At 41.7% G+C, this 24,945-nt stretch overlaps 1 long non-coding RNA gene across 2 annotated transcripts in view; it reads left to right on the top strand.

Annotated features, from left to right (window-relative positions):
- The first annotated feature begins 386 nt into the window (after window positions 1-386).
- The window catches only part of Gm33599, a 66,540-nt gene continuing 41,981 nt past the window's right edge, over window positions 387-24,945 (top strand). For both annotated transcript variants that reach the window (XR_375037.3, XR_866786.2), the window contains exons 1-2: window positions 387-1,167; window positions 9,363-9,619. This is a non-coding gene — a long non-coding RNA (predicted gene, 33599). The remainder of the gene's footprint in view (window positions 1,168-9,362; window positions 9,620-24,945) is intronic.

Here is a 24,945-nt window from a genome sequence, read left to right as displayed (position 1 = left end):
CAAAGATAATGAAAGCAAGGAAAAGGGCAGGAGGCCTCCGGTCTTCTGCTTCCCTGTCACTTCCTCGGGAGCATGTTTAGGTCAAGGCGATCTATTGCTTTGGGTTAGTAGGAGAGCAGAGGCAGCTGCCTGCACCTGCTTCGAGTCTTGCTTTCCTGATGCTTTTGAGATCAGCAGAAGCTCACACTCAGCCTAGGTATCTTCTTTGTGAGCCAGGGTAGCAACTTCATCTGGGTCCTTTATTTTCTACCCTATGCAACAAATAACCATGGGTCCTCGGGCGCGCCCAGCCTGGGTTTCAGATTCTCAGCTTTGAAAAGAAGGGAATCATAGAAGAGTACTTCTGGAGTTTCCTCTGGTCATCCATTTCCTCAGAAACTTCTAACTGGCACTTCAGAACTTGGAGGGACTCACTCGTCTGAAAGCAGAGATGAAGGATTCTGAAAGCATATGGATTGGGAAGGCATTCATGAACTCTGGCAGCCATCAAGGACCTAGTCTGGGAATAGTGCATACGCATAGCAGTGTAGACCCAAAGCCCTTTCTTGGCTAAAGATTAGATTTTAATGGGAGGAGGTGGTCAATAAACAATGCTATCTAGACATCAGATAATAAATACTTAGGAAAGTTTAAAATCAGTTCACATAGAGAAAGAATATTAGCAAAGAATACTGTTTAGGAAGTTTGTTAAGATTAAATTTGGGTGGACACTTAAAGGGAGGAGGAAACATTTTTTTTGAGGAAACGTATTTTAGGTAAATGTGTATACAGCAGCCCTAAACCTAGAACTATACCTGGCTTTACAAAGAACACCATGAGTGGATATAGAGACTGGGGTAGCTACCTCTTATAGCCAGGCAGGACTTCCAGAGGAGGGAGGGGGACATCAATCCATCCATAAAACCTTTAACCCAAAATTTGTCTTGGCTAAAGATGCACAGGGATAAAGATGGATCAGAGACTGAGGGGACAGCCAACTAATGACTGCCACAACTTGAGGCCCGTCCCATGTGAGAGAGTCAACCCCTGACACTATTAATGACACTCTGCTGTGCTTGCAGACAGGAACCTAGCACAACTGTCTCCTGAGAGGCTTCATCTAGCAGTGGATGGAGGCAGATGTAGAAGCCCATATCCAAACATCAGGGAGAGCTCCTGGAATCTTGGGTAAGTGTGGGGCATAGAAATAAACATGCCAAAGGGGTCAAGGACACCATAAGAATACCCACAGAGTCAACTAACCTGGGCACATGGGGGTTCACGGAGCCTGGTCTACCAATCAGGGAGGATCCAGGAGCTGGACCCAGACTCCCTACACATTTGTAGCAAATATGCAGCTTGGTCTTCATGTGTGTCCCCTAAGAAGTGGAACAGAGGTTCCCTGACCTTGGATCTCCTTCCCCCTACCTGGACTGCCTGGTTGGGCCTCAGTGGGAGAGGATGTGCCTAGTGCTACTAGGAATAGATGCCCCAGGGTGGGGTGGTACCCAAGAGGGGCTCCCCTTGTCCTCAGAGAAGGGGAGAGGGCAGTGGTGGGAGGGATTTGAATGGGTGGGACTGGGAGGAGAGGATGGAAGAGTGGCTGTGATTATGATGTAATGTGAGTAAAAAGTAATAAATTATTGGGAAAAAGAGAGTCTAACTTGAAAAAAAAAAGCCAAATCACGATGGTATCAGGAGAGTAACTAGGCATAAAGTGCACAAGAAGGATGGGTACAAAGTTTGAATTTCACCCAGACTGTAAAGAGAAGAACTAGAAGAATTGGTATCTGATTACATTTGGAGAAAAGGCCCCTCTGACTAGGAAGTCTATTAGAAATGGGAGAAGAAGGTGGAAGGGAGTGAGGTCCAAAAGAGGTTGTACAATAGTCTATGAAACTGGCAGTGGTGGTTTGCAAAAAGTTCTGAGTTGAATTTTGGAAAATCCCAGGGACGAGCTCAGATTGGCTCAGCCATGGCCAGAACCAGAGTCAGGAATTTATGACAGCAGCATCTCATTGAGACACAAGAATTGGAGAAGCACTGCTCCTTGGAGGTTGAGGTTGGCCAGCAGTGGGCATGGATTATAGCACTATAGATACAACTGTGGCGACTCTGAGATAGAACGTAAATAAGTAAACAAATGAATAAAAGTCCACCGTGGGAGCAAGGGGTAGAAAAGAAGCTATGAAAACTGAACGAGTCCTGCTCAAAATACTCCTCAAAATTGTTCCTCATCATAGTGTCAGAACTAAAGACCTAGGGTAGTTATCAACTTATATTCCTCTGACATCCTCTATCAATGGATATGTGCCAGTTGCTTTTTATACTTTGGGGTGAGGAAAGCAGGGCTTCCTGCACACTAAGGCAGAGTGTGTGTGTCATGTTGCTTCTCCTATTATTTTTAAAAAGCACAGGTTGATTTCTTTCATCCAAAGATGTAGAGTTGAGGCGTTTCAGGATTTTTGAGGATTCATGTTTTCTTCTAGGTTGATGTTCTGCATTTATTATTATGTTGTCTTGTTTCTTGCTTACATGCACACAAAAGAACATAAGGCCTATTTTCAAATGAGCTATGCACTCTTAAAATCTTGTTGTTAACTTCTAAAGACACAATGGACTTGGCTCACAGTTCATGGCTAAATTAAGCTGGTACTAATTCTGGAAGCTTCCATCCTGATGGCTAGCTTTCATAACACCAGGAGTTGTTGGACAGGCTGTTGGAGGAACTTTTTACCAACAGTCCTACTGAGCTATGAACCCTGTAAACTGCAATGTAACAACTGGCCCAACAACATGAGCTGAATTACCATTCCGATAGAGGCATTTATTTACATTATAGAGGTCCGATAGAGGCATTTACGCTACAGAGCTTCCTGGTGGATTTAAGGCACAGGAGAGAGCTCACACTAGCCAAGAAACAGCAGCTCAGGAGGTGCTGATATGCTACCCACTACTATTATTTTGCCATGTAGACAAAGCATCAAACTGATTTCTAAAAACTTATTTTTAAACCCATAGATTAGTAGGGTTCTCATTCCTCATCAGACAAGCTCCTTATTGTAGTGGACGGCAATTAAGACAGACTTGCAACTGGTCAAAGTGCAGAAAGTAAGTGACTGTGGCTATTCTGTAAGAAACTTGATACCTACAGCATGTTGTTGGGACAAGACTTTACATGGGGAGATACAACACACATGTCAACTAACCCCAGACAGGGAGCCTACAAAAGACCGAAGTATGGATACCATCAAAGTCCAACTTGGTGAAGCAGTGAGTTTCACTGGGGTTATGTGCAAGGTCAGAAATGACTCGAAGATGGCTGCATCACCAAAGCTCACCAAGCATGTGTGACAGCTCACAGAAGCTGGAAACCTGAAGAAGGATGCAAAACCTGCAGAGAGCTCAACAGGTTGGAGAGTTTCCTTTCTCAGTGATTAAGTTGGTATGAACATCATCCAGGGAGCTTGGCTAGCTTGTGCTTCTTCAGGAGCTGATCTGGATTGAGAGTCTTCATTGCAGCTTGGTTTGCTCGAGAGTGACTCTAGACCTTTTTATTGTTTATTCTGGGAGAAAGGGACCTAGTGAATCTGATCAGTTTCAGGGACTTCCTAAAGGTATTTTGAATTGTTTACCTTTTGTCTTAAGTAGCTTCCCCAGGGGGGATGAAAAGTTTCAATCTCAGAGGAAACTGCTACAAACCAGACCTATTCCTCCCCAAGTGATAAAGAACATTTTGGAAGAAGGGGACAGTAAGATTACAGCAGGAAGCAGAAGTGTGGGAATACTGCTATGAAATAATGTCTTTTGGACGAGAGAGAACCATTGTACTCATGAGGTCACAGCAGCTGTGGTTGTAAAGACCCTCCCAAGGTCAAGACAATCAATGTTCCAGCATGGATGGAGACACTCATAGCTGAAAGCTGTTGCCAGTTGATGGCTACTGGATAAGATGAAATGGTTTTCTTCAGGGATATAGTCTTTAGGAGGTTGGCCAAGCTCCAATGGATAACCCTATGCCCATATGCATATGGGTAGTACCAACGGAACTCAGTAGGTTATAAAGAAAAAAAAGATAAATATTTAGAGTTGGGAGGCAGATATTAGGGGGTCTTAGAGAAGGTGGGGGGAAGAGTAGACATGAACAAGTACATTGTACTTAGATGAAATTCTCAAAGAATAGATAAATTAAGATCGTAAATTCTAGAAGAAAACAAATAACCTTTAAAAAATCAGCAAGTGACTTGCTCAGCTTAAAAGATATACATTTGGTAAATAAGCATATAAAAATATGATAAAGAGGGTATGGTATTAAGGAAATGCAAATTGAAACCAAAGTGAAATGACACTCATTCGTGTCAGAGCAGGAAAACTTCAGAACAGAGGCAATGACAAAAGTTAATGAGAATGTGGAGCAACAGAAATGCTCATTGCTGGAGGGGATGCAAAATGATGCCCTAAGATAGCTTCTTACAAAGCTGCATGCTCTTGTGTGAGTCAACAGTCATAATTCTTAGTCTATGCCCAAAGGAATTGAAACTGTGCCCACACAAAAACTTAAGCCAAGATGTTTGTAGACATGTGTCTGAGTGCAAGAAGCCAGTCTCCATAGGCCTCTCAGTGTATAACTCTAACTGTAGAAAATTCTGGAAAAGGTATGATGATTCAGGGAAAGACCACAAGACTCCAACTTGATTCATAACCTAGACTAGATCTTGACTTGTAAATGTGTTGAGTTATCTAAGACTCAAAGCTGTAAAGCATAGCTTGTTTGGAAGAAATATCAGCCTACTTATATTTAGATTCAAAACACCTGCATTTGGAGAGAGACACAAACAAACAGCAGGTGCTTCCCTGTTTCCTGAAAACAAAATTCAAACAGATCTCGCCTTCATTAGATATTTCTGCGGAACTTTGCCTCTGCACCTGCTTAGATTGCAGGCAATAGTCGACACCCAAGTATGCTATTTGACTCAGCTGCTTGCTATCTCAAAAACACCCTTGATGTTATTCCATATACATTATGCCCCACAATTGATATTGCTCCAATTCAAAGACATTTGAATCGAGTTATTGAGATAAAGTGGAGAGAATGAACAGAAGATTCACTGAATTTTGTATATTTTCACAATATGCTAGCCTTTGAGACAGACAGTTTGACACAGAGAAATTCTGTAAGTGGAAAAAGAAATACTGCAGAAGCCTACATTTCACCTCCCTTTTTATACCTAAAAATAACAGCTGATATAGAATCTTTATATGTGGCACTTGGAGGTTTTCAGCAAAGACCCTTTCCTCATAACAGTCTTAATGTCTATTTAGACATTAGAATTACCCAGAAAAACTCAAGAAATCTACAGTGGTGTACTATCTATGCAAAAATCAGATGTAGATTATTTGTATGTCAGTGAAAGAGATTCAAGCACGGTACATTAAAAACAGGTAGGGAGGTTCTAGTCAGACTGCTGGTCGAAGGAGTCAATCGACAGTCAAGTTGTGGGCTCTGTGTATTGCCAGACTAACCTGTCCAAGCAAAATATGTCAATTGTTGGAGTAGAAGCATGGCTCTATGGGGAAACCAGTTATTTCTGGTTGAATTTGAGGCTTGTTCTACAGGAGGTTCTTTGTGCCTTTTATGGAAACCTGGATAAAAAGCTGTGCCTATGAGGCCTGGGTAAGTCCTGAACCCTAATGACAAGATACAGCTGCTTTTTTCCCTCTAAAAGAGTAACTTAACTCCCTGGGTCACCAAAAAGGAAAGACATGAAGGAAGAAATGGGACTTGTTGGGGAACTGGACCAACAAGCATAGACGAAGAACAAGAAAGCATTATTTGTGCCAAATATTAACAATATCCATTGCATACATGCATGAAAGTGCCATGATGAAATCATTTTATGCATAATTAACATAGTATAATTAAAAATCTCCAGGTACTTTCAATAACATCATGGTTAGCATTACAGCCCGACGGAGTTGGTATTAGTAACTATATTATTTCATTTGCATCTCTGTGATCGAGTACTTGATAGAAGTAACTTTAAGGAAGAGAGCTTTATCTTGGCTTTCAGTTCAGGGGATACAGTTCATCATGGCTACAGACGAATAGTCTTGGGGACAGCTCAAGGCAATGGTGGTAGGGTGTATAAAGCAGCTGCTCATATTGTGATAAACAAAATGCAGAGTTAGGGCCTGCACCAGAAGTGGAGAGCACTTCCAACACCCATCCCTAGTAACCCAATTATCTAAGCTAGGCAACAGTTACAAAGTCTATATAACTTCACGGAACAGTAGTACTCAATGTCCCCAAAGCCCACATCTGGCAGGGACATCTTACATCTAAACCACAAGATTGATCATTATTGACTATACACAAAATATTTAAAAATTTTAAATTTAGGAAATACATCAAACTTGTTATTTGGAGGGGATTTTGAGGTACCCAAGTGCTAGCCAGTGTGGAAAGCTCTACGTGTTGGGCTAAGTAAGAACTGTTTCCCGTTTGAATACTTGGTCCCCAGTTGGTGGTATTGTTTGCAGAGAATTAGACTTACTGGAGGGTGAAGTAACTGGGGATAGGCTTTGAGATTAGAAAACCTCCAGCATTTCTCTTGCCTACCACCATTGCTGTACTGTCCCTAGCATTATGGCCTCTATGGAACCATAACACTAAAAGAATCCAAAATAAACTCCTTCTATAAGGTGCTTTGGTCCTAGTAGGGTTTTATGACAACAACAGAAAGATAACACTACGTATAGCAAGTACAACAGTATGCATTTGCTCTATTTTAAATCATCCTCAGCTAAAACTCCTATCTTTCTTAATGACCAGAGTTCAGTAGCCATAGTCAGTTACGGAGGCACTGTCTTTTTAAAGCTTAATACTCTTGTCCTAGTGTTGAGTTAATACGTAGCCAGGCGTGGTGGAGCACGCCTTTAATCCCAGCACTTGGGAGGCAGAGGCAGGTGGATTTCTGAGTTCGAGGCCAATGTGGTCTACAAAGTGAGTTCCAGGACAGCCAGGGCAACACATAGAAACCCTGTCTGAAAAACCAAAAAAAAAAAAAAAAGTTAATACGTGGTGCCAGTGTTCTAAACCTGTGAGTTACAACCCGATTCAGAGTTGAATAACTTTTTTACAGGAGGTGCATATCAGATACCCTGCATATCAGATGTTTACATTAGGATTCATAACAGTAGCAAAAAACCAACATGAGGAAATTTATTAAAGGGTTACAGCATTAGGAAGGTTAAGAACATGACTGCTTTATCTCATGGATTGGAGGCCCTGCCTCACTGAAGTCTTGTTGGAAAAAGAGTCCTGTGATCTTGTGCTGTGGTAGCTGGGCTTCTCCTCTGTTCATATTTTGGTTGTGATTTTTTTGATTGATCGCCTTTATTTTCTTTTCCCTCTCTGTAGCCCAGGATGGCCCTGAAATCTCAGTCCTCTGATAGTGTCCCTAGCAGTCAGATTATCTGATGACGTGACTGAATGTTTTATCTTTTTTCTTTTTTTTGAGGCACATATCCTGCACCTGTATTTTTGAAGATAATATTTCAACATATTTATTAATTTTGATGAAGAAAGAGGAATCACACATACACTTGAGATTTGACTTTGTGATATCCAATGAATCTGAAAAAAGTGTTTGTGTGTGTGGGGGTGGGGGGTGGTGAGCTCCAGAAACAAGCAGGGCTTCCTTCCTGGAAATGGTACCACATGGAAGAGTTGCTTTTGCCCTGGAGAGTGAGAGCAGCAGGTGTGTAATAGTAACTGAAAGGCTGTGAGCAATTGAGTTTCCAGATTTTATTTTGAATTTATTTTATATTATTGAATTTATTTTGTCTGTAAATCTGAGGACAAAAGTTTTCTTAAAAAAAAACAACAACAACAACAACCAAATTTAGAATTCAATTGCTGAAAGAATATTTTCCTTAGTATCAGTGGAATATTTCAAACTCAAGGAAAGAGTGCAAAAAGTGTCTCTGTTAAGGGATAATCATTTTGTGCATGATGAGGTAGCCTTCGTATTACTCAAATGCTGATTTCTATATTGGCAGAGCATTGAGTACAGGCTGGGCTTTGGTATTGCCATTTTTTATAAAGCATCACCTGTCTTAGTGCTTTTTTCCCACTCTTTCATTTTTAATTTTTTTGAATATGAGCTGACACACCAGAAGAGGTATTGAGTCCCATTTCAGATGGATGTGAGCCATCATGTGGTTGCTCGGAATAGAGCTCAGGTCCTCCATTCCTGGGCATATACCCAGAAGATGCTCCAACTATGTTCATAGCAGCCCTATTTATAATAGTCAGAATATGGAAAGAACCCAAGATGTCCCTCAACAGAGGAATGAATACAGAAAATGTGGTACATTTACACAATGGAGTACTATGCAGCTATTAAAAACAATGGATTTATGACATTCTTAGACAAATGGATGGATCTGGAGGATATCAACCTGAGTGAGGTAACCCAATCACCAAAGAACACACAGGATATGCACTCACTGATAAGTGGATATTAGCCCAGAAGCTCAGAATACCCAAGATACAATTTGCAAAACACATGAAACTCAAGAAGGAGGAAGACTAAAGTGTGGATACTTCGATCCTTTTTATAAGGGGGAACAAAATACCCATGGAAGAAGTTACAGGAACAAAGTGTGAAGCAGAGACTGAAGGAATGACCATCCAAAGACTGCCCCACCTGGGGATCCATCCCATAAACAACCACCAAACCCAGACTCTATTGTGGATGCCAACAAGAGCTTGCTGACAGGAGCCTGATATAGCTGTCTCCTGGGAGATTCTACCAGTACCTGACAAATACAGAGGTGGATGCTCTCAGCCAACCATTGGACTGAGCATAGGGTCCCCAATGGAGGAGCTAGAGAAATGAACCAAGGAGCTAAAAGGGTTTGCAGCCCCATAGGAGGAACAATACTATGAACTAACCAGCATGTCCAGAGCTCCCTGAGACTAAACCACCAACCAAAGAAAACACATGGTGAGACTCATGGCTCTAGCTGCATATGTAGCAGAGGATGGCTTAGTCAGTCAACAATGGGAGGAGAGGCCCTTGGTCCTGTGAAGGTTCTATACCCCAGTATAGGGAAATGCCAGGACCAAGAAAGAATAGTGAGTGGGTTGGTGAGCAGGGCGAGGGCAGAGGGGATAGGGTTTTTTTTTGGGGGGGGGGGGAAGCCAGGAAAGGGGATAACATTTGAAATGTAAATAAAGAAAATATCTAATAAAAAATACTAGTCTTCAAGTGTCTCCTTGATAGCAGGTTAAAACAAACAAACAAACAAACAAACAAACAACTCAGGAAGAGCAGCCAGTGCTTGTAACCACTGAACCATCTCTCTATCCTTCCCAGTTTCAGTGTTTTGTAAGCATTCTTCTCCATCACCTTCTGATTGGTCAGTAAAGAGCTGATTCAGCCTATGGCTGTGCAGAGGAGATAAGAGGGCTGGACTTCCAATCCCAGTCAGAGGTCCCTCATACAAGTAAGACAAGAACCACAAGGAAGGATGAGAAGAGGTGGTCTTGAGGCAGAGGACCCTGGAGGAGCCGTGATGAACCAGTCGCCAAGGGATTTGTCTTGAGGACACACATGGAGCAGAACAAGCCAGGGTGAGAATCAAACTGCAAGTAACACGGGGCCTGTGGCTGGGATAGTGATAGATTAGAGGGTTAGACTAGCTTAGAATTTGCCCAATCATAGAGCTTAAAGCTTGGTAATAAACTTAATAAGTCTTTGTGTCATTCTTCCAGAATGAGAACAGGCTAAAGAAGGGGTAGAAACATCCTATAGTTATATAGTAACCAAAGAAGCACAGCACCTCTTTCCCCCAAAAAACTTCTCTGGCAGTTTCCTGATGCGTTCCCAGGAGAAAAAGGAGTTAAGTGACAAACTCACAAAGCTGGTGCCCTGTAACAAAATGGTGGTGTGCTGGCCAGCTCGTTTCTTTATTTATAAGCTACCTTCAGATGTGTGGTTTTCTAAACTAGAGGTACTAGGAGCTTAGTACATGGCTGAAGGTGCTAAACTTTACCCACAAGATGAGAACCCATATTTTTATAAACCATTTTCCCCAACTCCCTTTTCAATTTCATTGTTTTTACTTCTCATATTAATGAGAAATGAAAACAAATAAATAGAATAACATTGCACGCACGAGCAACTACTATGAAAATGAAACCCATTGCTAATTAGTTTACCTCTCTGTCTTCATTGTGTTTAAACACAATTGTAATTAAATATTTTTGTCTGTGAAAAAGCTTCATCCATAATTATGCCTTTAATATCCTTAAGTAGGTCACGTTATACTGAAGCAGCCAGACATTTGTCCTGTTCTATAATATACTAAATTTGAAATTTTGCCATGATTCTTATATGCCTAATTTCCAATGTGTGATTAGAAATTATACACTGCTTACATTTAGAGTTTTCTATTTTATTTCAAATATACCTACCATTTTTATTTTACTACAATGACTGTAAATTATATGTGTGGATTTCTAACATCCTCAAATTACATATAACAGTCTCAGATCTAGCAGTTCAATTATCCTGGAAGCCTCATATTAAAGTCATAATGGATGATATACAAAATTATCTGATTGTATCAGTAATCTACTGCTGCCAAACAAACTGCCACCAGTATGATGCTATAGTGTAGCGATTTTATTATACATGCAGGTGCTGTGGTTGGCAGTGATGGTAGAACTGGCTTATGTTTGTCTCAGTATATCTACATTTTAAACTATAAAGTCTGAAGCAAGGCTTGGAGCTGGAGCTATCTGGAGGTACCTCTAGTACCAGTAGTGATGGCCGATGGGAGGGCACATCTGTATATCCTGACCATGAGGTTTCCCTCATTTGACAAGTTTGATGCCTAGATTTCAGTGGGAGCATGCAATAGAACCAGTGGGGCCTGTGTCTTTTAAAACATATAGTAGGTCAGCCACTAGAGTCACCAAACTCTTCCAAAGTCAAGGACACAGAGCTTGTCATGCTTGCTGGAGGGGGATGTGGGAGGCAGGTACTCCCATATTTTTGGAAAATGCATCTGACACATTGTTGCAATTCATTCGAATTATTTATCACTAGTCCCTGAAACTAGAAATCTTCAAGCTTTTAGAATCATAGTTTGTTTTGTAGATAGTCTTTGTAAGTAATGGAGCGAACCATTGGGTTGGCCATAAAAACCCAGAATCCTGGGAATACAGATGGATTTTAGGAGATAACATTTTGCAGGTTTTTAGTGGTTTAAAAAGTAATGTGTCTCTTGGAAGTAGAACAAGACACACTGTCACTAGAAGGGGTTGGGTGCCCTGTGTGAGAAAGAAATCAGATATGAATGATGAGGCCCATCCAGGCCAGTCAATTGATCATTAGTGTGAAAAACAAAGGGAATCTGGCTGGATGTTTGTTCTGAATACTGCTCCTTCCCATGCCTGTGAACTTGGGCAGGTGGCTGACCTCCTTTGAGTCTTGGCTTCCTCATGTGTATAAGATAAATAACTGCATGTGGCTGGGACAGTAGTTGTAAGGTGCAAAACAATATAGTCTGTAGAAATATGTTTGGAAAGCTGTGGACTATGTGATCGCTTAATTTGGAATTCGTGGCTGTGTTTCTTACAGAGTTTTGCAGGAGTTTCAGTGATAGAACAAGGTTGGTGAGGACATTTAGTAGGCAAAAGAGTGAACAGAGGTAAAATGCTTAGGCTGTGATAGATACTTCCAGTTGTGCAAAGGCACGATGTTTTCCTCTCTATAGGTTGTGTGTTGGGAGCCAGGGTTCCTCTACTGCACTGACTTATCCCTTCAACAGCCCAGTATGTTTATATATGTATTTCCTTCTTTCCTCTTCCTTCTCTTCCTCCTCCATCACTGCCGCCATTGCTGCCTCCCTAGCACTGTGATGATAGATACATGCCACCATGTCCAGCTACAATTCTCCTTATGAATTCCACACTTATGCAAACCTCTTCATGGGAAGCTTAATAGTAAGTTCAGTCCAGTCATTTCAAGACTTATATAGAGTTCAACATTTCCAATTTCTGAAATGGAATTTGATATTCAAGTCATTCTTTGTGTCTGCGACAATTCTCTCTCAGAAACGATAGTCCTCTTCCAATCCAGACCCCTGAACATGTAGTACTGTGAACGTTCACTTATATCAAAGCTTTTTACCAACAAGCATTCTGCAGACTCTGGTACCTGGCTTCCAATCCATGTGCTGTTTTCAGATCCTGAAGTTGAAGGTGGAGAAGTAGTGTGAGTCTAACAAACGTATGGCCTCTGTTAGCAAGTGATTGGCTCAAACCCATGTGAGATTGTGTACAAGTCTGTTCAAGAGGACCCTTAGCCATCACACTACTTTAACGTCAAAGGAAGGAATAAGGAAGTCACCCACTGTCAGGTGGATGACAGAGAATATCTTTGAGTAGAAGTTCAAGATGTGGTCACTCAATGTGTGCTTACTGGACCAACAGTATCACTTCGGGACTTGTTAGTTGTGCAGAACCCTACCCACAATGCAGGCAGGTACATTCAGCCCAAAGAGAACAAATACACAAGGCCAACTGGTCCTATCTATATTAGTGAGGACACGTTTGTTTCCTGCCTTGGCCTTCAAAAGTTTAGGCTCTTTGGTCTCCAAAACATCTAGACTAGTTAACCTCTTTCTGGATTCTGAGATTTTTGGCTTGAATTCAGAGGTATGTGATACGTTTCCCCGATTACAAAGCCTTCAGACTTGGGTGGAGCGGTGATCTCAGCATTCCAGGGTCTCCAGCCTGCAGGTGGCCCATCCTTGAATTTCTCATCTGTCACAAACATGTGATTTCTTTTTTTTTCTTTTCCATTTTTTATTAGGTATTTAGCTCATTTACATTTCCAATGCTATACCAAAAGTCCCCCATAGCCACCCACCCCCACTCCCCTACCCACCCACTCCCCCGTTTTGGCCCTGGCGTTCCCCTGTACTGGGGCATATAAAGTTTGCGTGTCCAATGCGCCTCTCTTTCCAGTGATGGCCGACTAGGCCATCTTTTGATACATATGCAGCTAGAGTCAAGAGCTCCGGGGTACTGGTTAGTTCATAATGTTGTTCCACCTATAGGGTTGCAGATCCCTTTAGCTCCTTGGGTACTTTCTCTAGCTCCTCCATTGGGAGCCCTGTGATCCATCCATTAGCTGACTGTGAGCATCCACTTCTGTGTTTGCTAGGCCCTTTTAACTGGGAATCCAGCAGACTTAGAGAACACCATCTGTATTTCACCAATACACACTCTCAGGTGTATACAGTACCACTGGAGAAGCAATGTTATATAGCAATCTTCAAACTTGTCCACATATTAAAATTTTTCATGGAATATACAAATCCATTTGTTCACACTTTGACCATTGGATAAGAGTCTCTGTGAACAGGACCAAGAAGAACTTGAACAGTGAGTTAATTCAGAGAATTCAGAGGCCCGTGACTGCTTCGTGCAGCTTGCAGGGAGTGCTTCTGTGTTGAAGCTGTGATTCCTTATCTTCTTTGGAGACAGGTTCTCACCATGTCTCCAGGCTGGCCTTGGGTTGGTGGTTCTCCGCAACCATCTCCTAAGTTGGATGACAGGAGCTCTGATTTTCTTTAAAAACAGTACTGCCTTCAGTCTTGTCTCCATGAAAAGCCTCTTACGTTAGTTTCTAGCTTGTAATGGCAACAGGAGAAATGATGAGGTTGTGACCTCAGAATTTTCTACTTTTAACACTTTTCTGAATCTTTTTTTTTTTTTTTTTGGGTAGTCTTTTTTTTTTTCATTTGGAGCAGCATTTTAAAAGTTATTCACTTACATTAAAATTTTCCCCCAAGTATGTACAACTGAGTTTTATTAAAAAAGAAGCCTTTCTACATGCATATTTCATTAGTTTTACGTGACATTTAAAGAGCTTGTATAATTTCATGAATTAGGCAACCAGCATAAGCAAGTTTGGGAACAAACACAATTGGCTTTTTCTAAGGTGCCATAGCTTGCATCTGGAAATATCCCCTAAGATGCCCATGTGTTAGAGCAGTGGTTCTCAACTTTTGACCCTTTGGAGTCAAATGACCCTTTCACGGGGGCCACCATTGGAAAATACAGATATTTATATTACAATTCATAACTGTAGCAAACTTACATTTATAAAGTATCAAGGAAAATAATTTTTATGGTTGGGGTTCACCACAGCATGCGGAACTGTATTAAAGGGCTGAAGCATTAGGAAGATTGAGAACCACTTGGTTTGTTATTACTGGCAGGTGGTGGCACATTAGTCTGCAGCTGACAGAGAGGAGGAGGTAGGGGGCATCTCCAGGAAGAGATGGAGACCTGGGATAGGGGAGGTGCCGAAGAATTAATGGTGGTATCTCTAGCTGTGACTCACAGCTTTGGGGATATGAAGTCTGGGGAGGCTGCTTCCTCTGGCTTGGCAGGAACCCTGGTGGAACAAAAGGGACACCAACCATGCACAAAACTTTTGACTCAAAATTTATCCTGGCTATAAGAAATGTAGGGGTTGAGGATAGAAAAGTGATGGAGAGAATGGCCAATGAATAACCAGCCCAACTTGAAACCCATCCCATGGGCAATCACCAATCCCTGAAACTATTAATGATTATCTGTTATGCTTGCAGACAGGAGTCTGGCATGGCTGATCTCTGAGAGGCCCAACCCACCAGCTGACTCAGATACAGACACCCACAGCCAAACAGTAGATGGACCTTGGAGACTCTTATGGAAGAATAGGTGGAAGGATAGCAGCCCCTAAGGGGGTAGGGACTACACAGGAAGACCAACTAACCTGAACCAGTGTGGCTCTCAGAGACTAAACTACCAACCAGAGAACATACATGGGTTGGACCTAGGCTTCCCCACATACATGTAGCAGATGTACAGTTTAGTCTTCATGTGGGTCCTGGACAACTGGAGTGGGGGCTATCCCAAAAGCTGTTGCCTGTATATGCGATATGTTCTTCTAGCTTGTCTGCCTTGTCTGGCCTCAGTGGGAGAGGAAGCACCTAGCCTCACAAAGACTTGAAGTGCTAGGGTGGAGAGATACCCAGGGGGACCTGCTCAGAGGAAAAGGGGAAGGGGGTGGGGGAAGCATTGTGGGAGGGGCTAACCAGGAGGGGGCAGTGAGTGGTATGGACAGTGAATAAGTTAAGAAACAGTGAGCTTAGGGCTCACCTTTAGTTGGTGGGAGCACTATTCTCGGATGAGACCTCAGCTGTGAGGTGGGCGGCTTTCTTTCAGCATATGTGCTTGCCAAGATGTACTACAAGGACTAACCAATAATTTAATGAAATATGTATTAAGTGATTGTCTTGGGTATTTGTTATAGCAATGGAAAGCTAACAAACTTAAGGGCAGAACTTAATTTTGGGGAACAAAGTGCCACTTTTCTTCAGTAGCTCATGTAGACGCCTGCAGAGCAGCTATCCATATAGTTCCTTAGGCTAGACAGGCTCAATATGTTTCATTTCTCTCTCTGCACTGCTGCCAAATGGCAAGACTTATTAGAAAAAAAATGTCTCCGTTATGTAAAGACACAGTCTCTTGCTCACATTTGATGTTCTAATGGGCTCGTGATTTTGGTCATTAGCTCCCAACAAATATGAGGGCTTAAAGTATTTCTGTTCTCCTTGTTTGCTGGTTGTATAAAGACATACTTTTCAGCTCATAAAAAAATTTTAAAAAATCTTCAGCTAGAAGTGAGAGGAAAGGGGAGAAAAGCTGAGGAGGGACAAGTCTTCAGGTGTTGCTTGGTTGCAAGGACTCCTGGCATTTGGATAAAAGGCGGTTAGCTATTTTCAGATGGAATGTGTTCCCCAAGCAAAATCTAGGCAGTTTTAAATTCCTCTCCAAGTCTCTTTGCAAACACAACACTTTGCATGTGTCCTTTTGTGTACTGTCCAAATCAACAGTGATGCCTCTGCCAGTTGCTGTGGGTTCAGCTATTATGTGAGCAAATGAAACAGTGACAGAAATAGAAACTCCAATTAAAAGATAATGCTACACCAGATCATTCTTGCTCCACATTCGCTCTGTGCACACACACGCTGTGGTACCCTGAGAACACTCACTGAGGACACACAGCTCTGCACACACACACACACACACACACACACACACACACACACACACACACATACACTGTGGTACCCTGAGAATACTCGCTGAGGACACACAGCTCTGCACACACACACACACACACACACACACACACACACACACACACACACACACACAGACACACACACACACACACACACACACACACACACACACACGCATTCTGTGGTACCCTGAGAACGCTAGCTGAGGACGCACAGCACGTTTTAAGGCAGATGCATCTCTTCCCACTCTTTGTAATGCAATGAAGCAGCAGTTCATTGTCATCCCTGGGAGCTCATAAGACTTAATATAAATAAAGCGGATAGCTATACAATGGTAAATGGGGATAGTTGTTTAAATAAACATGCATCCTGCAATACACCCCCCCCCACACACACACTCATGGAAATTGTAGACACCACATATAAAATATAGATGAGCAAACTATTAGGAACCTATGCTGCTCACCAATTAAGGATTTTTTAAATGTGTGTTAGCAAATATTTATAAACTTTAATTTTGTAGCTATATATTTGCCTACTATAAGTTTATAACCACTGTGTAAAACAATATACATTAACTTGTGAGGATGCAAACAACCTAGCTCTTTATTATCTTTAAACCTTGTCACGAATGGGCTAGCAAGATGGTAGGTAAGGCACTTATCTGATGGCAGATAGGTCTATCTACCTGAGTTTGAGCCGCAGGACCCACGTGATAGAAGGAGACCTGAAAGCTGTAAGTTGTCCTCTGACCTCCACACCTTGCTGCAGGATGTTCTCTACTACCAAAAGAAGTGTGTGAATGCAAGTTTTAAAATGTTATGCACACATTCACATGCAAAACTGCCTAATTCAAGACTGAGACCAAAACTCAAATACCCTCAAATATCCATGTTGCCTTTCATAACAGTAAACTCACGGATAAGTATGCCCATTAAAAGATCTCAGATTTGGAAGAGAAATGCATTTTATGTCAGTGAAAACATCGTTATTTGTTTTAATGTCTCACTATAAAACGTTAAGATATCAAATGTAAAAAAAAATCAGAGACTATAGAAGAGTTTAAAGACTAAAACTGAGCTGTAATCCTACCATGCAGAAATGACTCCTTTTAACATATTGATCTTTATAATTTTAGATTTTATTGTGGTCTTGAGGATTAAACCTGAACCTCATGCGTACAGAGCTGTGTTCTACCATTGAGCAACACCCCAGTCCCTAGATATCTTTTTATGAGCACATTTGCATCTATTTACTAAAATGGATCACACCATAATATATTTGGTTAAATTTTAATTTCACCAACGTAGTATGAACATTCTTTTGCTAATGAATTTAGATATCTGCATCTTGACTTGAAATCACTACAGAGTTGTTGACACTACAAATGGATTTACTTGTTCAGTGTACCATTTCCCTTTGACATCTGGGTTCTTTCTCAAAGTAAACTCAAAGTAAATTCTGGGATGTTTTATGCAAATATTGTACCACAAGGCTCCACTCGTCCCAGATCTTCAGCTTGGTTTCTCCCCTGAACCTCAGGACTCTTGTTTTTTCCTTTAGTTCTTGGCTCAATCTATCAATTTCTTTTTTGTGTGGGTAAACAGTCTCTTTGCAAAGTAACGTAGTAAGTGTGATGCAAAAATAACTACGTGTCTTTGAATTGTTCTGCAACAAAAAAGCATTCGTTCTTTTTTCCCTGTCATATTTATACTTCACAATAAATATCAAAGTGGGATATACCAGACATTCTAGCTTTTAAAAAAAGCTCTACAACTGCCTTTAAGAGCATTTTGCATTTTAATGACACATGGAGGCTCCAAATGTGCATGCATGCACAAAAAGGTTTATATGGAGGTATGTAATATGTGAGGATATATAAGCATATACATCATATATATATCACATAAGAATATATACATATTAGATATACATAAGAATATATACATATGCGATGAATGCATATCTCCTTACCTCTTCTCTGCTAAGTGGTCTTCATTTGTCCATTCAACATGTTTGCTTTGAAGAAGAAAACTAGACATTCTTCCTAAAGTTCACTTTTTCTGCCAAGATCTTCATCTGTATGTATGTATGTATGTATGTATGTATGTATGTATGTATGTATGTATTTAACAAAAATTAATGAAAATAGAGGTCTTAAATTTAGAAGAGAGCAAGGAAGCCCATACAGGAGGGTTTGAAGGGAAGAAAGGGGGAGACACAAATGATGTCATTATATTATAATTTTAAAAACAAAAGAAATATGTAAAAAAAAATCCTGAGGGAAGCTGAGGCAAAATAAAATGTTACCTCATGGATACATATTTAAGATACAAGAATAAGTACAGAAATATTTTAAAATGACCAGTCGTATCTGATCTGGCATTATTCAACTTTGTTTGAAAAAATAGCAGCACACATGCATTTCTGGTGCCCATGGAGGCCCAGAAGAGAGTGTCAAATTCCCTAGAACTGGAGTAGCAGATTCTTGCGAGTCACCATGTGGGTGCTGAGAATCACAGCCAGGATTTCTAGAAGAGCAGCTAGTGCTCTTAACCACTGAGTCACTGCTCTATCTCCCCACCCCCACCCAATATGACTTGATAGTCTAGAAAACTCTAAGACCACTTAGCAATAAAAAGTATTGTGTTACCTATAGATATCACAATACAGATGAGCATCAAATAAACTTGTGGTGAGTAAAGGAAGCCAGATAAATAGAGCACATACAATGTAGATTCATTTACATAAAGAAACCCAGAGTGACAGAGAGGAGAGGACGGTTGCCTGGGACAAGGGTCTCAGGAGGAGCAGGAGGGGCCCAGGGGAGAGTTTCTGAAAAGCAGGGAAACACTGGGTAATGGATGTGGTTGCTCTATGGTTGTATTCTAGAACGTATCAAAACTGCATACCTTAAGCATGTAAATTGATGCATTAACCACATCCAATGAAGTAGCTCAAAATAAAAGAGCTGGAGGACGTATTAGTTCAAAATAGCCAAGAAAATATTGTGCAAGCTTGCATGGAGGAACAGCGACATAAAAACCAGCGCTTCGCTGTTGTGCGTTCTATTCTTCCCTTCTATTCTTGTCCTTAATTGAAAGTGGTAAAGCAAAGACATTATTGAAGCAACTCTAATTATTTTTTTTTTCTGGATTAGTCTCTAGCAAATTAAGAAAGAGAAGCTGAGAAAGCCATTCCAGGCCTGAAATAACACCACAGGATCTATCCCCTGAGACAGCTTCGGCTATGGAAGCGTAAGCCCTTCAGTGGCATTCATCTTGAGCAGTGAGGACATCTCCATGGTCACGTTGAGATGAACTTTAGGAAGACACTGCTTCCTCTCCCGCTGCTGGCACGCTTCTCTCTCCCTCTTCTGGTTTTAATTAAATGTCACAGCCAAAAGTGGTTATAGAAACAGATAACCTGGAGGATTTCTGTTAACTCCATACATCCTTTAACATGTGAGTCTCTGCTGGGACTTCTCCATAATGGTTTTCTTGTCTTCTTCTGCCTTGGTGGTCCTCCATGGCATATAGTATTGTTATAACATGTGAGTGAGTTCATGAACAATGTCGCTTTCTGTTACTTTCCTTTTGCATGAAGGTCACGGTGATGCTTTTGAACTTTCAAACCATATCTTTCTTTGCTTTGAAAGTGTCTTTACTTTCCACTTTATTTTTAACATCTCTATCAACTCTAGAAGTTTATTGATGTATTTGGGCCACAGTGGGCTTGCCGCTCGACAGTACCATGGCAAATTTTTCCTCAAGCATCTTTTAATTTCGCTCTGGGACTCAAGTATGTGTCACATGGTTGGCTAAAGCCTCCCTATGCAGCTGGAGGCTGATAGACTCAGATACCTACTTCTACATCTCTGTGAGAGGGGGTTTCATCAAGGCTGTTCTTCTTATCCAGGCTAGAAGCAGTTGAATATCAAAGGAGATCTTTCAGGAGATCACTCAGTAAATGAGTGATGGTAGAGACTTCGGGAACATCCTCTTGCCTCAGATCAGTTAGCTTTGAGGTCACTACATGCTTTCTTGGGGTCTCCTATGGAATGCAGTCCCCCTTGTCCATTTTTTAGCTGGCTCTATTCCATACCCTTTCTAAGCTGCCTTTATTTCCATATATTACATCTGTGCTTTCAGATGCAGGACCTTCCCATAAAGCATCAGCTTTCAACTGTCCTCATGGTCTGCTTCCCAGAAGGCTCATCAGATACTGCACTGGAGTCCATGGGAAGCTTGACTCAGAATGCAACTCGCGAAACTCGTTGCTCTTCATAGAATCTCATTTCATAGGGTTGATAATCTGCTAGGGCCCCACCTAGTGCCAAGTGCATAAGTGTTGCAGGCTGCTTTCTTTACAGTTCTTTCTTCCCAGAGTGTCTTGGCTGCTTGAGATATATACCTTTTCTACTTCACAGAGATACAGGAGAGAACACCCTTTTAGGAGATGTGTGAAGAAACTGCAATGTTTTTTGTAACTGGTGATGCCAGGGAGGGCAATATCCCTTGACATAGGGCAGACTTTTATATCATATAAATCTTCCTCGTCCCACAGTTAGACCTTGGTGTCTAGGGAGCAGGGGAAGGGCACGGATAGCAGAGAACACAGATCTGTGAAGTCTCTTCTCAATGCACAGATTTTCTGAAGCTGCAAGAAGTGGTCACTGATCACTTTACTCCAAAGTGTAGACAGAAACTGTGGTAAACTGAGGTTATCAGAATAAAGGTTTCTCCACCCCAGAAAGTGTCTGTGCCTTGGCACTTGTGAGAGGCCCTCTTTTGTTGATGGTAAAAAGAACGTTGATGGTGCAATTCAAGTTGCAGATGTTGAGATGTGGAATCGTATTCTGGGTTAACCAGGAGAACAGAACGGGTACCCAATCTAAGAGGTCTGAATTTTGTCGGCAATAGGATGAAGCTTCCAGCAAGGAAGCTGGGCCGCATTGATTTCTCTGGCCCATGTTATCACTGAAGGCCATGCTGATTTCTGAAGTCCGTGCTGCAACCTGAAGCCACATTTATATCTATACCCTGCTTCTCCTGGGGCCATATTGATGTGAGTGGCCTGCACTGATACCTGGAAACCATAGAGATATCCTGGTCTGTGCTGCTACTTTGGGCCATGTCTGGGTCCATGCTCTTACTGCAGCCAGGATCTGTGTTAGTGTTTGTGGCCCATGTTACCTCCAAAGGCCATGCAGATGTGTGTGATCTGTGCTCTTGCCTGAAGCCATGTTGATGTCTCTGGGTTGTGCTGCTGACAGGGGCCATACTGGTTTGAGTGGCCTGAACTGCCACCTGGGACACAAGGGCCTTGTCTGTGTCTGTGGTCCTGCTGTAGTCCAGGAGTCATGTTTTGGTTTCTGCTGACATCAGAAACCATGCGGAGGCCCGTAATCCAGCTTCCTCTAACTGGGAGGAGCAAGGAAAGATACTTTTGCCATTGTATCGATGATTGCAAATGCACCCCACCAAAAAGGTAAGAGCCTAAACAGAAAGCCTCTGAGAGAACTGTCTAAAAAGTTCTATGGGGATGCTGAATTATAGCTGTCCACAATAGATGACCTCTGGCAAGGGTGTAGGAGGGAAAGGACCCAGTTCTATTTTAGGGGCAGGTCATGGGAGAGTTTGACCATGCTCCAGTGAATGCATAGATAACACAAACTGGACTTTAATTTTGTTTGTCTTTCTATATTTTTATTCTTATTTTTAATTTTAACTTCTTTGGGGGGAGGGTGGATCACAAGGGTGGGAGGGCAGACATGGGGTGCCTGATGTGAAAATCCCAGCAAATCAATAAAAGTGTTATGTTTAAAAAAAAATCCCAAAGATGAGCAAGAGAACGGGTGCGCTCCCAGAGCCACCAGAGACAAGCCCAGTTCTGGCAGCACCAAGATTCTGTTGCCAAGAACCAGGTTCCGTTTCTGACTTAGAGAGCTTTTATATAACATGTTTATTCTTATACTTCTTATTTTATTGCTATTATGGAAATAATACAATATGAGTACACTGGCCATTTGAAGTCTCTTTGCATGCTTCATAGTATCCTAAAGGTAGTCGGTGGCTCTCCTCAGTGGATTACAAAATGGCAAATACTGCTAAAGCTCTCACTGGGCTCTGTGAGGCAGAGGACAAAGGTAGAGCCCCAAGCATCTGAAATGGAGCTAGTGAGTCTCTCAGCCTTGATGGTCCTAAATCGCTAATATAAAACCCCATCCCACATTTGTCTTATCCTATCCCATGCATCCATGCATCCATGCATCCATGCATCCATGCATCCATCCATCCATCCATTCATCCATCTTTTTTCCTTTGACTTCTAAGTTTGTCTAGAAAAGTTGCTGGTAGTTCCAAGTAGTTATCCAGTCAGAGACGCTAGGAAAATTCCCATCAGTTAAAACAGCACTCATGTTTAATCTGTGATTGCCCCCCCCCCCCGGCGCCCCTCCCTCCCCCCGCCGCCAGACTGTAATCTTAGTATGGCCCTGGATTTTCCTCTATACTTTTTTTCTTTTTCTAACTACAGGGTGACATTATTTATTATTTTAAATTATTTATTTATTTTTCTTTTATGTACATTGGTGATGTGACTGCCTGTCTGTCTGTGTGAGGATGTCAGATCCCGTGGAGCAGGAGTTCCAGGCAGTTGCTAGCTGCCATGTGGGTGGTGGAAATTGAACCCAGGTCCTCTGAAAATGTAGCCAGTGCTATTAACTACTGAGCCATCTCTCCCACCCCTGATGACATTATTTGTTTTCAATAAAAGATGATCTGATAAAAGAAAAACCATCACATCAAAGTTGGACACGGCAAACCAACAGACGAGTGAGCCTGAGAGAAGGAACCAGAACCAGAACCCTACTTGTTCACATACTCAGAGGTCCCATAAGAACACTGAACTGAACACTATGATATCTCCGCAGAGGATCTGGTGCAGACCCGTGCAGGCCCTGTGCTTACTGCCCAGTCTCTGTGAGTTTATACAAGCTTTGCTCAGTTGATTCAGAGTGCCTTGTTCTCACTTTGTCCTTCATCTCCTCTGTCTCTTAACTGTTTTCTATTTCCTCTTATGTGGGGTTGCCTATGCTATGAGGGGAGAGGTCTGATAGAGAGATCCCATCTAGAATGGTGTGTTCCAAGGTCTCCCTCTCTGCATAATATCTGGCTGTGGGTCTCTACTTTTTCCCCATCTGCTGCAGGAGGAAGCTTCTCTGATGATAGCTGAATAAGACACTGATATATGAGTATTGCAGACTATCATCAGGAGTCAATTTATCACTACTAACTTTTTTTTAAAGAGCAGTGGTATTTGGTTTTACCCTAGGTCTCTGAGATATCTAGTCTCTGGTTCTTGGTGACTTAAGCAGTGTCAGGTATGAGTTCTGTCTTATGGAGTGGGCTGTAAGTCAAATTCGATATTGACTGACTACTCCCACAGTTCTGTGGCTCCATTGCCCTAGCTTATTTTGCAGGCAGGACAGCTTTGTTCATAATAGTTAGAAATTGGAAACAACATAGATGTCCCTCAACAGAACAATGGATAAAAGAAAGGTACATTTATACATTTAAACATTGGAGCATTACTCAGCCGTTAAAAAAAAATGACAAGATGAAATTTGTAAGCAAATGGATGGAACTAGAAAAATCATCTTAAAGTAACCCAGACACAGAAAGAGAAATATGGTATATATTTACTTATATGTGGATGTTAGCCATTAAATAAATGACAAAGAATCTACAATATGTAGTCCCAGGGAGGTTAGATATAGAGGAAGGGACTTGGGAGACACAGATCTCTCCAGAAGAGGGGAATAGAATGTATTTTATGGATGGAATGAGGGTGAAGGGTGGGAATGGGAACATCAGGTAGGGAGGGAGACGTGACACGGGGTTGGGGAGGGAATGCAGGGAGAATTAAGGTTGGTATGGAAAGCTAGTGCAGTGGAAACTCCCTAAATTATATAAGGATAATCCTAATGAGAGATACAGAGTCCCAACTGGCCATTTCTTGTCACCAAATGAAGCTTCCAGTACCAGGACTGGTTTACATCCAGTTGACTTTGTGGCCAAAGGGGTCCTATAGAAATCCCCAAACAGATTAGGCTGTTGCCGAGACAACAGGTTGCTCTCTACAAACTGAAAGGAAGGCTCCATTGTGGAAGATAACACCCACACAACTCAGTAGACATGAAGAGATGGAGCTGGTGCCTATATAAAGCCTTCAACCCTACATTCTAGTCTCTGTGGTATGGGAAGGCTACAAGCTACCAAGAGAGAAACAGAAATAGCTTTTCTTCAACAATTTCACACCTGTTGTTTTCCAGGTGTCAAAGCAGAGTGGAGAAGGCTGCTTGAGCAATGGGACTGTCCTCATCTGTAGTGGATTTGACATGTCACCTGGTTCTTAGAACTCAGAGTTGTTAGAAATGGTCTCTACCTTACACTGGACACCAAGAAGACCCAAGATGCTAAGAGGCTGAGCAGAGCATTTATTAATCTGAGGCGGTGATGAGGAGGGTCACTCAGACCCTACTTGAGACCTTACAATTCCATTTGAGCATATTATATCATTTTAGAATTTTAAAAAGTAAGGTTTGCATTTGGACTTATTTAAGGATATTCTCTAAAAATTAATTTAGATATGTGTAGGTGTCTTCATTATCTCAGGCAGTGAGGGCTTATTTTGAAGTGGTTTTTGTTTCTCGGAGAGATGGCAGTTTTAAAAGGAGCTTCTGGTCTGTTGTCTGAATGTTCTTTATCTGACTGTTATTATTTTTCTCACCTTCTCTCACCT

The sequence above is a fragment of the Mus musculus genome, chromosome 2, assembly GCF_000001635.26.
Source record: "Mus musculus strain C57BL/6J chromosome 2, GRCm38.p6 C57BL/6J".
NCBI lineage: Eukaryota > Metazoa > Chordata > Mammalia > Rodentia > Muridae > Mus > Mus musculus.
This window is presented reverse-complemented; position numbering and strand designations above follow the sequence as displayed.